Source organism: Sminthopsis crassicaudata, chromosome 1 (assembly GCF_048593235.1).
Source record: "Sminthopsis crassicaudata isolate SCR6 chromosome 1, ASM4859323v1, whole genome shotgun sequence".
Taxonomy (NCBI): Eukaryota; Metazoa; Chordata; class Mammalia; order Dasyuromorphia; family Dasyuridae; genus Sminthopsis; species Sminthopsis crassicaudata.
The window spans coordinates 561,289,768-561,305,928 of NC_133617.1; the positions used below are offsets into that span (position 1 = coordinate 561,289,768).

Below are 16,161 nucleotides of genomic sequence, written 5' to 3' on the forward strand. Positions count from 1 at the left end.
TTCCCCTTTAGAGCTCCTATTGCTTGGAATATACACAAAGTAGGCCAAAGATCCAATATACAGCAAAATATTCATAGCAATACCTTTTTCACCCCTGAGGCAATTGGGGTTAAGTGACTTGTCTAGGGTTACATTGTCAGCAATGTAGATGATCACCATTTGAGAAATTGGTAAAAAACCAAAACAAAACAAAACCCTATAGTATATGAATATTATGGAACGCTATAGTGTGGTAAGAAATTTAGAGAAGTCTGAGTAGACTTATATGAAATGATGCAAAAAGAAGTAAGCAGAACCAGGAAAACAATGGAAACAATGTAAATGGGAAGCCCCAAAACAATAAAATTGAACTTTGTATAATTATAATAACTACGCTTAGCCTAGAATGAGGGATAAGAATATATATATATGTGTGTACATACATACATACATATATATATATATATATATATATATATACACATACATACATATATATATCCCTCTTTAAAGAGTTGGGAGACTAAGTATGGATCAATATGTATGCTGTCAGATTCTGTTAATGTCTTAATTTTACTGAATTGACTCTCTGTCTTTCTGTGTTTCTGACTCTGTCTCTTAAAAAAAACCTGTAACATGGTTTGCTGGGTAGGGAAGAAGGGATAGGTTTAAAAATAAAGATGATGTAAGAACAAAAGTTATCAATTAAAATTTTTAAATAATTCTGTTATCACTACCAAAAAATATGAAAGTAACTTTTACATTATGAAAATGTGATATAATCATCAGTATAAATAACATGGAACATAATATTCTTATGGGTTAAAAAAGTTTTAATTTCTACAGAGTTGAATGATGATGGTCTTAAAAGAATCCATTTAGAATAGGATATGTCCTTGTATCACTTCTTTTGACCATCACATGAGTGCTTGTCTTATGTGAGTTTTTTTTTTTTTTTTTTTATGAAAGTGTATTTTTGCCATTTGAACAATAGGGTCAGCCTATCAGAGTGGCAGTTTAGTTTGAGAAGGGACTTCAGTGTCTGGCACCTTAAAGTACTGCCAGGTGATCTTCAGAATCATTCTTATTCAATTCAAATGGAAAAAATTTAGTTTCTTGACCTGGCAGTAGAATACTCTCTGAGTTTTGCACAAATAAAACAATGAGGTCAGCAAACAGTTCTACAGATTTTTAATTTGGTAATCAAATACTTTTCTCTCTCACACTTTCCTTCACAATCCCCCAAACATTGAGCTAACTCTGGCAATGCATGAACAACCACAAGGTATCTCTGAAGAACTTTGGAATTGACTGCATGACATGGGAAACACTGACACAAGTTATGTTGCTCAACATGACAACCTGCAACAAAGGTGATGTGCTCTATGAGCAAAGTATAATTGAAGGAAATTGAAAGAAACATGAGATGTGCAAATTTAGAGAGTCCAACCCAAATGTTCACATGGATTATTTGTACCCAACCTATGGTAGAACATTCCAAGCTTTTATTGGTCTAATTAGCCAAACTGAAAACACTGTAACTTGATTCTACCATAGTGATGTCATTTCAATCCTTTTTAAGAATGAAGGATAACAACTAAGCAAAGAAATGTGAGTCATATTCCCTCAGTTTAGAGCTGGATGTTCATAAACTATTTGAGCTATTTTAGATCAACAGGATCCTACTTGGAAAATGAGTGCCTGTGTTCTCCATTGTCATTTTTTCATCTCAAACAGGTTAGTCTGCTTTCAAAATCACTTAACAAGTTTCCCAGAATCATTGGGAAAAAACTAGTTTTATTTTTTGAAGCTTATAAAAAATGCCTTTCACTATGCAAACTAAACTTTTTATCTGGTAAATATTGTGGTGAACAAAGACCTTTCCAATCTTTGTTATTTTATTCTGAAATATTAACAAATACTCTCAAAAAATTTCCATATAATCTCTCTTACTTGTCTGTTTCCTTCTGAACTTTATTCTTTGTGTTTTGAAAAATACTTCAATGATTCTCTTTTCTTTCCCTTCCAGTCTTTTGATAACAAGCAAATTCTCCTTTTTCTAAACCAAGGAGTCCTTTCTGTAACTCATATCAGGGCTGAGATATCTGATGATGTTAGAGAATTGTATGAGGTGTCTTGAGCAAAAAATATTCAGGAGGCACTATTCATACACATATCAGAATCCTGCAAATGATTACTTTTATAATGTAGTATATTTCTTTACATTAGGATGATACTTCTCATAATGTTATCACACTAAAGCCAGCTAATACATTTTACTATTAGATTGGCAAGGAGATTCACGATTTCCTTTTGCTATAAACACACACACACATATACACATATACACACACACATATAACATATATGTATATATAGTGCCTTTATAGTAATGACAATAATATGCACTGAGTCGAGAAAACAAATCATTACTCTATAATCATCTTATTTAGTTAGCCTCCAAGAATGCCTTAAGCTCTTATTATGTGCTAAAAACTGTAAAGTTCTGATTGTCTCTCAATTGTAATCCTTCTCTGGAAGGAGGTCTTTTCTGTATAATCTTTTCCTCTATGAGCAGGTTTCTTGAGAGGCTTCTGGAGCCTTCTCCTCCAAAAGTGTGGGATTGCTGGATTTGCAAATCCACGGGAGGTCTTCTCTTTGACTCAATCCAGACTAACTTTCCAGACTCTATCTTCTCCTTTTATCCTCCCAGGGAAGGGCTTGTGGGTATTCCAGGGGCTTGTGAGAACTACTTACAACCAATGAATTTGCTCCTTTTTAAAGGTGTGTAAACTCCTTTTCAGAACTTTAAAAGTGTAAAGGTTTGAACTAAAGGTGTGAACTCTGAGCTAGAAAATTGCCAAGTACCGACTTACCACTTAGTAAGAACCTAACATGGGTTAAGTATTTCTGATAAAAAGATAAGGAAAAAGTCCTTCCATTTCTTCCCTCAAGATGCTCAGCATTTGTAAATAATCAGGTGTATATATATGTAGGTATATAAATATGTATGTATACAAATGCAAATAGATATCTATGTACATGTAAATATGTGACTATATATACCCATATAGATAGATAAGTCTATCTATATGAAATAGAAACAATATCAGAGGGGAAGGAACTAGCACCTGGGGGCCTGGGAACAATACTCTGGCTAAATTAAGCCATATGGCATAGAAAAAAAATTCTTTAAAAATCACACCACAATTGCAAAAAACTGGAAAATTAGTACATGTCCATCAATTGGGGAATGGCTGAATAAGTTATGGTATATGAAAGTAATGGAATATTATTGTTCTATTAAATATGATGAACAATTGATTTTACAAAGGCTCAGAAAGATTTACATGAACTGATGTTGAGTGAAATAAGTAGTACCAGGAATACACTACACACAACGCAAGATTGTGCAATGATCAACTATTAAAGACTTTGTTCTTCTCAGAAGTTCAATGATCCAGGGCAATTACAATAAACTTTGCATAGAAAATGCCATCTGCATCCAGAGAGATAACTATGGAGATTGAATGTAAATCAGCACATAAGTGTGTTCACTTTTTTTCCTTTTTTCTTATTTTTTCTCTCACGATTTTTTTCCTTTTGTTCTGATTTTTCTCTCCCAATATAATTCATAAAGAAATGTGCAAAAAAATTAATGTACTATATAACCAGAAAAAAGAAAGCATTAATAAAGGGAAAAAGTCACACCACATAAGTGCATATATTAATTTGATATAGCATTTAATATTATATTTATGGCTTATACTTTGCTTATTTCCTTAAGATCTTAGATAGTTTCACATTTGTTTATAAAATAAATTGTAGCAAAGGAATATGTACATTGTTCACTGAAAATTGTTAGGGTGAGGGATTTACTTTCTTTCTAATTCCTCCCTCCTACTATTAAAGCGTTCCAATGAATCACAGAGGTCTGCAAATTTTTGTCTTACCTTGTCTAGCAAAGTACATATAATACAAATAATATTCAAAATGCCACTGAAATGACCAAGCATGGAGGAGGATTCTGGGAAGATGACAGAGTAAGTTAAAAAAAAAAAATTACAAGCTTCCCAGATTTCCCCCACAAACAAAATAAAATTATGCCTCAGTATAAACATGACTGTTGAAAATCAAATAAGACAGGGACAGAACAGGGTCCTCCTGAGATAATCCAGAAAAGACCTGAAGAAAGACATTAGGGCTGAGGTTTAACAGGTGTAGAATATAAACACCTCTAGGCACACAGAAAGAGCAAATCAACCAACTTGAAAAGGAGATGCAGTCTTAAAAAAGAAAATTATTCTTTGAAAACTAGAATTGGGCAAGGGGAAGCCAGTGAAGCCACCCTCCAAACTCTATAAAGAAACAAGGGGGGAGAGACTAGGATAAGGTGAGGTATACAAAAATCTGTACATTTATGGTGGTGGGATAAGGTAAATACTGATTAATCACAATGGGATAAGAGGGAGAGAAGGAGTGGGGGAAGAGAAGGGAAAGATCCATGGATGGGGGAAGTTAAATAATAACAAAGCAAATTAAGGAGTAGAACTAAAGTAGAAGAGTTAGTATGGATAGCAAATAAGAGATATATACAAATAAAATAAAAAAGATCAAGAATAGAATTTATTAGAAAAAAAACAGGACTAGTAATCATTGATCTCAGAGTCAAACTTAAAGATTCAATTAAGAGAGAAATCTATAAGTTAGCCACATTAATATTGTTTTAAGTGCTCTTATGATTTTGGTTTACAGTCATTTCTTATGAACAATTGAGGACAGGCAATGCTATCCAAATGAAGAAGAAATTCAGGCTTGTTGAGTGACAGAATTGTTACTAAAAACATAGTGGAGTAACTATTATATATCCTGATTTGTGTATTCTATTTTAATGTTTCTTTTCAAAGTTAAAACCATCAAAAATAACATTAAACAGAAGGCATTCTTGTAAAAGAATTCATACCAGAGACCAAGCTATAATTAAAAACAAAAGCATCTATATGATAATACTACATCTTTTTAAAAATATATTTTGATAAGAAGAGAGGGATATGTTAAGTTGAGCAACTTCGAGGATAGCTGCCAAGAAATTTTTTCTTTATAATTAGAGGAAAACTCTCAAGGAGGACCCTGTGTGCACCTAGAGGGTGATTTTAAAACTCTTCTGGAGTTTGCCAAGCTGCCTGAGGCAGAAAGGCAATTTGCCATAGTAAAAAGAGACAGAGAGAGGGAATGAATAGGTAGTTTGGGAAAAATAATTATAGATTAAGAAATCATCATGATACCTTCTCTCTAAAAATTATAAGCAGACTGTTAAAGATTTTTCCTTTAAAGGAAAGGTTGGTGGAAACTAGTTGAGCCTAGTCAAATAAACCAACAGATTAAGTACTGATTTTTAATAACAAAAAGTTAATGAGATTACCAGATTGCACTCACCTGTGTATTCCTTTTTCTTAAACTATAAAATTATTTTAAATGGTTTTTCACAATAATAGTAATCAAATAGATTAGTTTAAGTTGGTACTTTATTATTTTTAATGGTTTATTTTTTATGGAAACAGTAAAATGTACTATAATTATATACCATAATCTGAAGGTCGACAGGCAACATGGAGCAGCATGTAGAGAATTGGTCTCAGAGTTTGGGAAAGAGAGGTTCAATTCATATCTGTGATACATACTAGCTATGTAACATTGAGCAATGTTACATTAGCTGCTTAGTGCCACATGTTATTCTCTAAGACATTTCAGACAAGATATTACCAGAGGAAGTTCCTTATCAGACTCTCTTAACATTCATGAAATTCAAGATTCAATTAAATAAACTACCTGAGATTTGGATAAAAATACTTATTTGAAGTCTAATCATTTAGACCATGGCCGACCTACTTGCTAAAAAACAATCTGAATTGCAGATATATTGTTCAGAAGGAAAAAACGAGCTTCATATGCACAACTATAACTTTTCAATTAATGTTGCTGATCAAAGCAAACAATATAATTTTAAAAAACTTTTACTTCACATGAACTAATATTCTCTTCCATTGGTATAATTCACAATATTAAGGATTGACTATATATACTACTGTAAAATGGATGTTGTGACTATTGGTCAAAATAATCAGCAAAGTCTATCATAATATTCCTTATACATTAGAGCCTCAACATAATGGTGTAAGAGTTTCATTATTGTGGCTATTTTTTAGAAATGAGACTATCTTCTGAGTTCCTTATAATACTTGCAGAATTACAAAAAAGTTGCATAACACAAAGAACATTAGATCTTGACTCCAAGAATCTGGGTTTGATTCCTGGGTGCATGTCTTAACTTCTCCTTACTAGAACTCAGTTTTCTACCCTTTAAAATGGGTTTGGAGATGAGATCAACTAGATTATCTCCAAGCTCTCTTTCAGTTCTAAATTCTGTGAAATTAAGAAATTCTTCAGTAATAAGTTTGAAGGTCTCTACTATTCTTTCTATTTTCCAATAGAAGAAGTTTTAGTAAGATAGTAAGGGTAAATGGATATGTTAGAGTGATGAATCCTAATTGGAAGTGTCACAAGAAGACTGGATAAAAAGTCAACTGAACTGAGTTACCATTTCCTGTGAAGAAGAAGAAAAACCTTTAGGAACTGTTACATCACATGGTTGATTTTTTTCAGTGGAAAAATGACATTAGGGAAAAGTTTATAATAATATGTGATAATGAGTTTCAATATTCTTTTGCATTAACTACTTTTTGGTTTTCATTCCCCCCTTTTTTTCTTTTGCTCTTGTAATATTTACCTTTGTCACTCTCAATCACATAGTTTGTACTGAGAGCAGTCACCAATAATTGTTGGTCCTATCTCTTCCTCCCTTCCAGGGAAAGACTATAGCTAATTTTTATCACAGCCCACCTGTGGCAGAGGAAGATGGAGAACATACTGACATGGAAAGAGAGAAATAGTATCTTTTAAAATACTTAATAGAAGAACTGAAACAAGTTCTTAAAGACAAAATGAAGCAAATGACAGAGTAGAAAAGAATCCCATTTGAGTGGATCAAAAAAAAAAAAACAAAACCCAACCCAAAACACATTCATATAATCACCTAACAAGACCCTTTGTGTTGAGAGTAGTGCTGTGGGATATAGATATAAAAAAAGCAGATTTAAATAGACTAAAGACAAACTACTCTGGAGATATGAAAGAGCTATGAAATTGTCAAGTGAAGTTTTAAGGACTAAAGAACTATGTATGAAGCATTAAAGCAGAGTTTTATACAGCATTAACAGTGAAAATGATCCACCATTTCTGCATTAAGCAGAAGTCAGTGACACAAATGTGAAGGATCTCCTACTGAGATTTGAACAAGAATTAGGACAGACACATAGAGTACCAAAGAGAGGGAAATTCTCAATTTAAAAAAAAAGGCAATAGAACATCTACATGGAAAAGTGAATCTTGGATTTCCCTCTTGAGGCTCGTATACATCTATTGAGAATAGAGTGGCTTATTGAAGAAGAGTGTTTCTTAGCTTTCTATGGCCTCATGCACAAGCAGTTTGTTGGGAAAATAAAACTACATTATTTTTTGAAGCTTTAGGTATTCTTGGAAAACTTCAGATGCTGAAATTCACAAGTGAATGGGGACAAGAAGGCAGAGAAGAGAAAGCTTCCTAAAGTACAGCCAAGGTCCTTCCTAATAGAAGTGAACCTTAACAAACATCTCCCTCCCTCCCTTCTTCCTTTCCACTTTATCTCTTTCTCTTTCCTTCTCTCCTCTCTCTCTCTCTTTCTCTATTTCTGCCTTTCTCTCCCCTTCTCTCTCTCTGTCAGTCTCTGTCTTTCTTTCTCCCTGTCTCTCTTTTTCTATCTTTGTCTCTCATGTGTGTGTGTACATGTGCATGCATGTGTGTGTGGTGTATAATGATGAGATCTAGATAAGGTTTAATTGAGGTCTAGGGGCAGATTTGGGGTACAGGGAGTCAAATAGAGCTCTCCTGCAACCCCTTTGGATTCGGTGCAAGGATACAGAGTTAGGTCTAGTGGTGGTGCAGAGTCCCTTGTAAAGGAATTTACAGACCCGAAAACCCAGATCGATAAAGGAAGTTTATTATGGGGTCTAGTTAGTAAAAGGTGTTAGGTAAAGAGAAGAGGGCACTGGAGTATTCTAATGGGCAGAGAGTTGGCATGTTTTGACCCTCTGCAAAGAGGGCTCTTTTATAAAGAGAGATTTAGCTAAAGGGGCCTGTGGGTGGAGTCCTAGGTTGATGCCTCCCTGGGTTCATCAAGGACTAGAATTTGCTAGGTGGGGGTTGGGAAACCTGAGCAGATCATTAGAATGGGGGCTGGGGCAGCCCAAGTTGGCTCAGATCCCATTGGGGTTGTGAGAGCTCGGATATCTCCTATTGGAATTCAAAGGGATGCTTTTGACCAGGATTTGTGAATCAAAGGTCCCAGCTTCTTCAGCTATGAGGAGTTGGGAATCAGTAAGGAATAAATGAATCTGAAAGGACTAGTCTTAAAGGGACCACAACTCTCATCATGTATGTTTGTGTGTGTGTCTTAGTCTCTGTCACATATACATACACACATATACATAACATTAGTCTCTGTCTTCTTTCTTCATGGATATTTTTGTGACTTTCATGGATAGAAGGAACTATAATGTAAGGACCAATCATGGTGGAAGGAGACAGTGTCTTATAGTGAATAAATGTTGGCATTGGAGTCATTTCAAAACTGATACTTGTTACCTGTGCAATTGGGGAAACCACTTTATTGTACTGAGTCTCAGATTACTCCTCTGCAAAATGGATATAATGATACTTTTTGTACCTACTTTTTGGGATTGCAGTGATATTGCTGCATGTAAAGTGTTTCACAAACTTTAAAGAAGCACATGAAGCACATTTTTAGCTACTGTGTTGCAGCCTCTCTTTAACAGTTTTCATCTTTATAAGTATTATTTATAACAACATGTGTGTTATTAGACTGAGTTAAAACTTTTACTCCAGATGCTGCAAATCCAAAATGAAATGTTGGGTTTGATGATTACTTCTTGGAAAACTAGGGTGATCAAATAAGCTAAAGAATTAGAGGGTGTCAATCATGAGAAAATAGATATATTATGGAAAGGCAAAGAGCCAGGGATTTGTCCACTGGCAGAAGGGAGGCTATCAAGAAAGGGTTAAGTCCAGGAATTAATTTCCAATGAAGGAGGCCAGAAAACATTCTAGAGAGAGCACACAGAACCAGAACCATTTTTATAAAGCCAGCCTTGAGTATTCTTCCTCAAAGTGACCTTTTACATCTCTGAATTCCTCTAGTACTAATTATATTCTGATCCAAAGCATTCTATCATTATTTACCCCTAAACAAATCATTATGGTTAGCAATATGGCACAGTGAATAGAGCTCCTGCCTGGACTGAAGTCTGGAAGACTCATCTTCATGAGTTCAAATCTCATTCTGAGTCACATACTAGATATGTAACCTTGGGCAAGTATTTAACTTTATTTGCCTCAGTTGCTCATCTGTAAAATAAGCTAGAGAAGGAAATGGCAACCCATTCTAGTATCTTTGCCAAGAAAACCTCAAATAGGATCAAGAAGAAGTGGATGCATCTGAAATGGCCAACAACAAAACACATTGTTAAAAGAAGGCACTGTCTCATACTTGTCACTGACTGGACCAAGTACAAAAGACTATAATTAATTCTCAAGAAGCATTTATTGATTGATGCTATGGCTACCAGAAAGGAGAGCTTCTGAAGATAAAAATAAATGTTTATTTTCATTTGCAAATGATGAAACTAAGATATCAAAACAAGTGCATGTTAATTTTGGTTTATGTAGTCTCTGTCTTTTTTGATAGCCACATTTAAATATAATCTGTTTGGGTTTAGAATTTGGATCATTTTGTTCCAGAAATATGGACAAAGATAGGAAGCTCATTAATGGTAATGATTCCTTATTTAATTATATGTAGTAGAAACAAGAACATGTTTTCAGTAGAAATAGCAGACACAGGGGGTGGGAGGGCAGCTAGTGGCACAGTGGATAGAGCACCAGCCCTGAATTCAGGAGGACCTGAGTTCAAATATGATCTCAGACACTTAACACTTCCTAGCTGTGTGACCCTGGGAAAGTCACTTAACCCCAGCCTCAGGAAAAAAAAGAAATAGCAGACACAAATTAACAAGGTGATGCTATTATAATTCCAAAGATAAAGAACTCAAAATATATTGTATACAACATTGCCATCTCTGTATGTAAGTGGCAAATGTGTAAAGATTCGGGATTTTCTCACACACTATTTGAATAGTGTTAGTAAAATACACATAAAGCAGTATATAGGATAGAGATGATAGGGCCAGTCTTTGAGTTAGTTAGTCTTTTGAGTTTAGTTAAGTCCTAGTTTCAAATTTTACTTCTTATCTATTAAAATTTAATTTCTTAATTCCCCCACCCTTTCTAAGAATTTGTTACTAAGATTTGTATCCCCTTAGATGATGCTGTAAATATTGACCAAAAAAGAATCCCCACCTCCTCCAGATATACATTTAAAATTTTAAAAGTGAAACTGCTTCAAGAAAATAATCCAAAATATATCAATTAGTATGTTGCAATTATGTTCTGAGTAACCATGATTTTTCTTCACTATCAATTAGATCATTGCTTAACTCACTGACTTTAGTACATAATGAAGGAAAATATAACATCAGATTGAAGTATATTGTTTTTCATTTTTTCTTTCATTTTTTTGCAAAATGGTTAATAGGGATATATGTTCTGTTTGACTTTACATGTATAATGTTTGTTTTCTCAATGGATAGGTGAGGAAGAGAATTTGGAAAGAATGTTTAAAATAAATAATTTTAAAAGAAAAAGAAAAGAAAATATAATGTATGACTTTTTATGATTTCAGAGTGAAGTGCTGTGATTGTTGATCTGACATTTTTATAAGAGGATTTGGATAAGTTTTGTCTTGTAAGAAGTTTTGCCATGAAATTCTATAGCTTGAAAGAAAGCTCTCTAGATAGGACAATATGTCTCAAACATAACTATGAAAATGCATAAAATCACAATAGGGGGCACCTAGATGGGTCAGTGGATAGGGTGCTGCACCTGAAGGTAAGAAGATCCACATTCACATGCAGCCTCCAATATTGACTAGCTCTGTGGCCCTGAGCAAGTCGCTTAATCTTGTGCTTGTCTTAATTTTTTGGAGAAAGAAATGGCAAATCATTTCAGTGTCTTTATTATGAAACCTACTCTATCCCCACCCCAAGAGTCAGATGTGGCTGAACAGTAATAAGTAATAAAAAGCTTTATTTTAAACAAAAAAATTCACTAAACTAACTTCCTCTTAAAAAGAAAGAAGTCTTGTATATTTATTTCCTAGGTCTAGGGATTGCTGCCCAAGTCAAAAAGAAGACTGGATTTCCCATTTATCACAGCATAATGTCTGACAAAGAAAAATCCTAAATGTACCAATCACATTACCTGTGTGACCTTGGACAAATTTTGTAATTATTCTCAATTTCCTCATCTGTAAAAATAGGGAATTGGATTAGATGATTTCTGACCTCCCTCCTATCTCTGAATTTTTTATCTAACTCTAGATCTATAATTGAAATTCTGTGAACTCTATTTCAGTAAAACCATTAACAAAACTAGCTCTCTATATAAGCAGCTGTGGTTAGCTAAGTGGCACAGTGAATAGAACTTTATGCTTGGAATCAGGAAGACTTGTCCTTGTGAGTTTAAATCTGGCTCAGATACTGACTAGCTGTGTGACTTTGGGCAAGTCACTTAATACTCTTTGCTTCAGTTCTTCATTTGTAAAATAAGTCAGAGAAGACAAGGACAAGCTCTTCCAATATTTTTGATAAGAAACTCCCAAATATGGTCACAAAGAATTGGACACAATTGAAACAATGCAACAACATAAGCAATTGAAAACCATGCCATATTATCACCAAAACCACACCACTTGGTTCAATGACAAACTATGGAAAGGAAATTTACATTTGAAATACTGAAGTAGCAACACTGATCTTCAGTGCCTCTTATCATAAGAGCTGCATCTGGTTTTCCCAGATGGCGAACAAGAAATTAGATATATACACTAAAATACACACAGAGTATCTACAACAAGAATTTCTATTGGCTTGGGCTGTTTGAACAAATATTAATGAAAATGGTTGGAGTTACTACAGGAACAAACTATAGCTTGTTTGTTCTGTAAGGGGAGATTTTTTTTTTTTAAATAAAGACAGATTTAAGTATCCAAATAAAGAACTAGAGTAACACAGCAATCTCTTTGAGTGTTCTATGAATCATAGGTAAAGCATTCATGAGAACTGATTTCCAGGGTACCTTCATTTCTTAAAATGCTTTAGTCAAAGCTACAAACTGTACTTCATTAAAGCCAATTTATCCCAAATATTAAAATGGCACAAAAGAAACAAGTAAGACATTGTTTACTGAAATCTAACTTTTTGAAAGGGCTCTGTTTTCTTATTTATGTAAGCCTGGCATTCTCAGTAAAATAAATCATTCTGATTTGTTGCATACACAGACAGAGGTCTAACATTTTATTGGTCGAGAGCCCAAAAGCATTATGTTTAAATATGTAGCATTGCTATCTATATATGAAGCAACTGGCACAAAAATGATTATTCCTGGTCTAAATTTGGGACTACTGCTAAACAGAAAATGTTTTATCTTTGAAAAGGTAAGAAAGGTTTTATTTTTAGATTAATTATAATTTGACTTTTCTTAGGAATATCTGTTAAGTCACTTCCCTCCTATAGTACTCTGTTGTCTCATTATGCTGTGGGGTTATTCTTACTTCTCAAAGATTGTCAATGTTTGCAAGCTCCAAAAAAATCCACGTAGGAGTCCAGTAACTACGTCTTTTACTTTAAAACCAGCCTAGCTTATTTCAAAGAGGTTTATTATTAGAAGGTTGACATTCAGGTGATGGTTGGGGGTATAGGGACGGCAACTCAAGAAAACTGTCTACAAAGGTGAAGAGAGGTTATGATCATCAATAGATGTAGTAATAATAATGAGAAAATCAGAGATCTTTGCATTACTAAAATATTTTGGAATTCCAAAATTTAGTCTTTCAATCAAAATAAAAGATTTTTTTGTGGATGCTACTCTTTTACTTTACATGAACTGCTTGAATCAACTACTTGTCTGAGCAGCTAGATGGCACTGGATAGAATACCAGGTCTACTGGAGTCAACAAGACCTGAGTACAAATCTTGCTTCAGAAACCAGCTGTGAGAACCTGGGTAAGTCATTTAATCCCTACTTGTTTTAGTTTCCCCCCTATAAAATCAAGATAATAACTTCCAGATTTGTTGTGAAAATCAGAGTAGGCACCATAAACACAGTAACTATTTATTGGTGATGTTATTGATATAATTTCTCTAGGGTGAATTCAGCCATGGCACTGAATTTTTTTTCACTATTACATCACTACTACATTTTTATTCCAGTTCTTCAGGGATCCCTAAAAGTGTGAAATGGCCTCTCTCTCCACTGATGGACACTGACTCTTCTGTGATTTAACATGATCTTCAAGAGCTATGTCTAAAACTCAACCCTTTGGAGTTTATCTGGTAGCACATCCCTAAAAATTGGTTATTCTGATTCTCAGGCTACTCATACACATTTTTGGTCAAAACTCTAGACCCAGAATGGGTGATGATGAACAAATGATAACAGTATCCTTATTGATAGTGGAAGAGGCATATGGTTAGACAATATCTAAGTGAGGAATAACCACGTCTCTAGGTAAGTCACTTCACTTCATTTACCTCACTTTTTATCTGTAAAATGAGCTGGAGAAGGAAATGGCAAACCACTACATAATCTTTTCCAAGAAAACCCCAAATGGGATCATGAAGAGCAGACTAAAAAAATGATTGAACACAAAGTCATAGGTTTGGAGAATATATATAATATAAAATATGATGTTTGCTTTTTAAAATTAAATTTTTTTCAATTAGCAGACATTTTTTCCCTTTGTATTTTCCTATTCCATTGGATTTATGTAAATACTATTCACCATTAATAAAAATATTCTCAAAGGATATTTGATTTCTAGAATGGCCATTTATTTAGGCTAATGTTACAATGAATTTCTTTTTTAATTAATGAAAATGTCTTCTTCCTCCACTGAGGAAAGAAGAGAACCAAATCCCCTATTATAAACATGTAAAGTTAAGCTAAATGAATTCCTCCACTGGCCATGTTTTTTAAAAAAAAATCTCAATCTACACTGAGTCCATCACCTTTATTTGGAAGTAAATTTCATCATGAATCCTCTGGTTGTTGCATTGATCAGAGTTCTAAAGTCTTCAAAACTTCTTTATCTTTAAAATAATGATGTTATGGTAGACATTATTCTCTTGATTTTTCCTGTTTCATATAATTATCAGCTTATGTCATATAATTATCCCAAGGTTTCTCTGAATGCATTCCCTTCAGCACTTATGACATATATTTCATCTACTCCCCAATTGATGGGCACTCCTTCAGTTTCTAATTCTTTGCCATCAAAAAGAAAAAAGAAAAAAAAAAAGAACTGACATGATCTTTTTCTGCTTTCTTTTACATGAACTCTTTGGGGATGTTGGCATTGCTGAGTTGGAAGGTATGCATAGTTAAATAACATTTGGGCATAGTTCTACACTTCTTTCCAAAGTGGTTGAACCATAAAATTAAATTTGATTTGCTCAATACACATTGATTGGGAGGTGGCAGTGTGCAACCCTGGAGCATGATGGAGGGTAGGTAGAAACCAACTCAAAATAGAAAATTTGCCAAGTCTGAAAAGATGAACTTATAATGAAAGTTTGACTTTTTAAAATGAATCAATGAATATTTATGAAATGCCACTATGGGTGAGATACTAAGGTTTCAAGGATAAATTAAAATGTAATCCTGCCCTCATAGAAGTCATGTGTCCTTGTTTGGTGGTGGAAAAAATTATAATTTGGACTCAGAGACCCTAGTTTTGAACACTAGATCAGTCAGGTAGTTGGTTCAGTGGATACAGTACTAGCCTTGGAGTCCAGAAGACCTGAATTCATATCCATCCTTGGATCGTGACTAACTGTAAGACCTTGGCAAGTCACTTTACCTGTTTGCCTACGTTTCCTCAAGTATAAAATGGGGATAACAATAAGACCTATTTCCCAGGATTCTTTTTAGGATAAGATGAGACAGTATTTGTAAAACACTTAGCACATGATTAGAATAATAGGTGCCATATGTTATTGTTATTTATTGTTATTACCGTTAATATTATTATATCTGTCATTTATTAGCTGTGTGAACACAGATAAGTCTGTGTATATGAGATGGATCCTTCATTTGACTCCACCTGCACACTCAGGCTCAGTTTCAGTAGCACATGAATGAGTCCTTCTTTGTGATCTTGGTCAAGTTACTTATATCTTAAGACTCAGTTTTTCTCATATTATATCAAGTCATTTCTAAGAAGATCTCTTCTAGCTCTAATATGATACTTATAGTAATTTAAGGATGACTTCAATCTCCCCTTCTGAAAAAAAATCAGGCTTTGAATACCAATTAGAAAGAAATTTATCATTTAGTTATTAATAATTATTATTTTAAATAGGAGGCTAATAAATGGCTCACTGATGGAGGGGTTAGGGATTAGTCTATTTTGCACTGGTTCATATTATCCCAGGGTTTCTAGTTCCAAATTACAACTTGGTGTCCCCATTTCCTTCAATAAAAATGCACTTATCCTTGGATGAATTTTGTGCAATTTTCAGGTACAAAAATTTCAGTGATACCTCTGGGACCCAGATGAGGTTAGATAATATACATTTTTATTGGATTCGATTAACAGGGGTGTATACCTGCCTCCATAATAGTAAAAAACACAATAGTTGGGACAGGGAAGGTGAATGATGAAGGTAACCCAGGATTAGGTTTTGATAAGACAGAGGCAGTGGTTCAAAGGGGGAGAGTGGGACACATAAACAGAGGATGTTGCATAGTTGAAATGTTTAACAGGGTTAAGGTGTAAAGAGAACAAAATGAAGTCAAAGCAGGAAATGGGAAGGGAAGGAAGAAAGAGGGAAGGGGGAGAAGGGGAAGGGGAAGGGAATAGAAGAGAAGGGAAATACATAGTGATTGAAGGT

General features: G+C 34.1%; 1 protein-coding gene and 1 long non-coding RNA gene across 3 annotated transcripts in view; one reads left to right on the top strand and one right to left on the bottom strand.

The window, feature by feature from the left end:
- Positions 1–16,161, bottom strand: part of ADGRV1 (adhesion G protein-coupled receptor V1) — a 710,827-nt gene that overhangs the window by 184,066 nt on the left and 510,600 nt on the right. The window lies entirely within an intron of this gene.
- The window catches only part of LOC141550951 (uncharacterized), a 33,143-nt gene continuing 18,582 nt past the window's right edge, over positions 1,601–16,161 (top strand). Inside the window, exons 1-2 of the long non-coding RNA XR_012484737.1 lie at positions 1,601–1,716; positions 13,183–13,272. This is a non-coding gene — a long non-coding RNA (uncharacterized LOC141550951). The remainder of the gene's footprint in view (positions 1,717–13,182; positions 13,273–16,161) is intronic.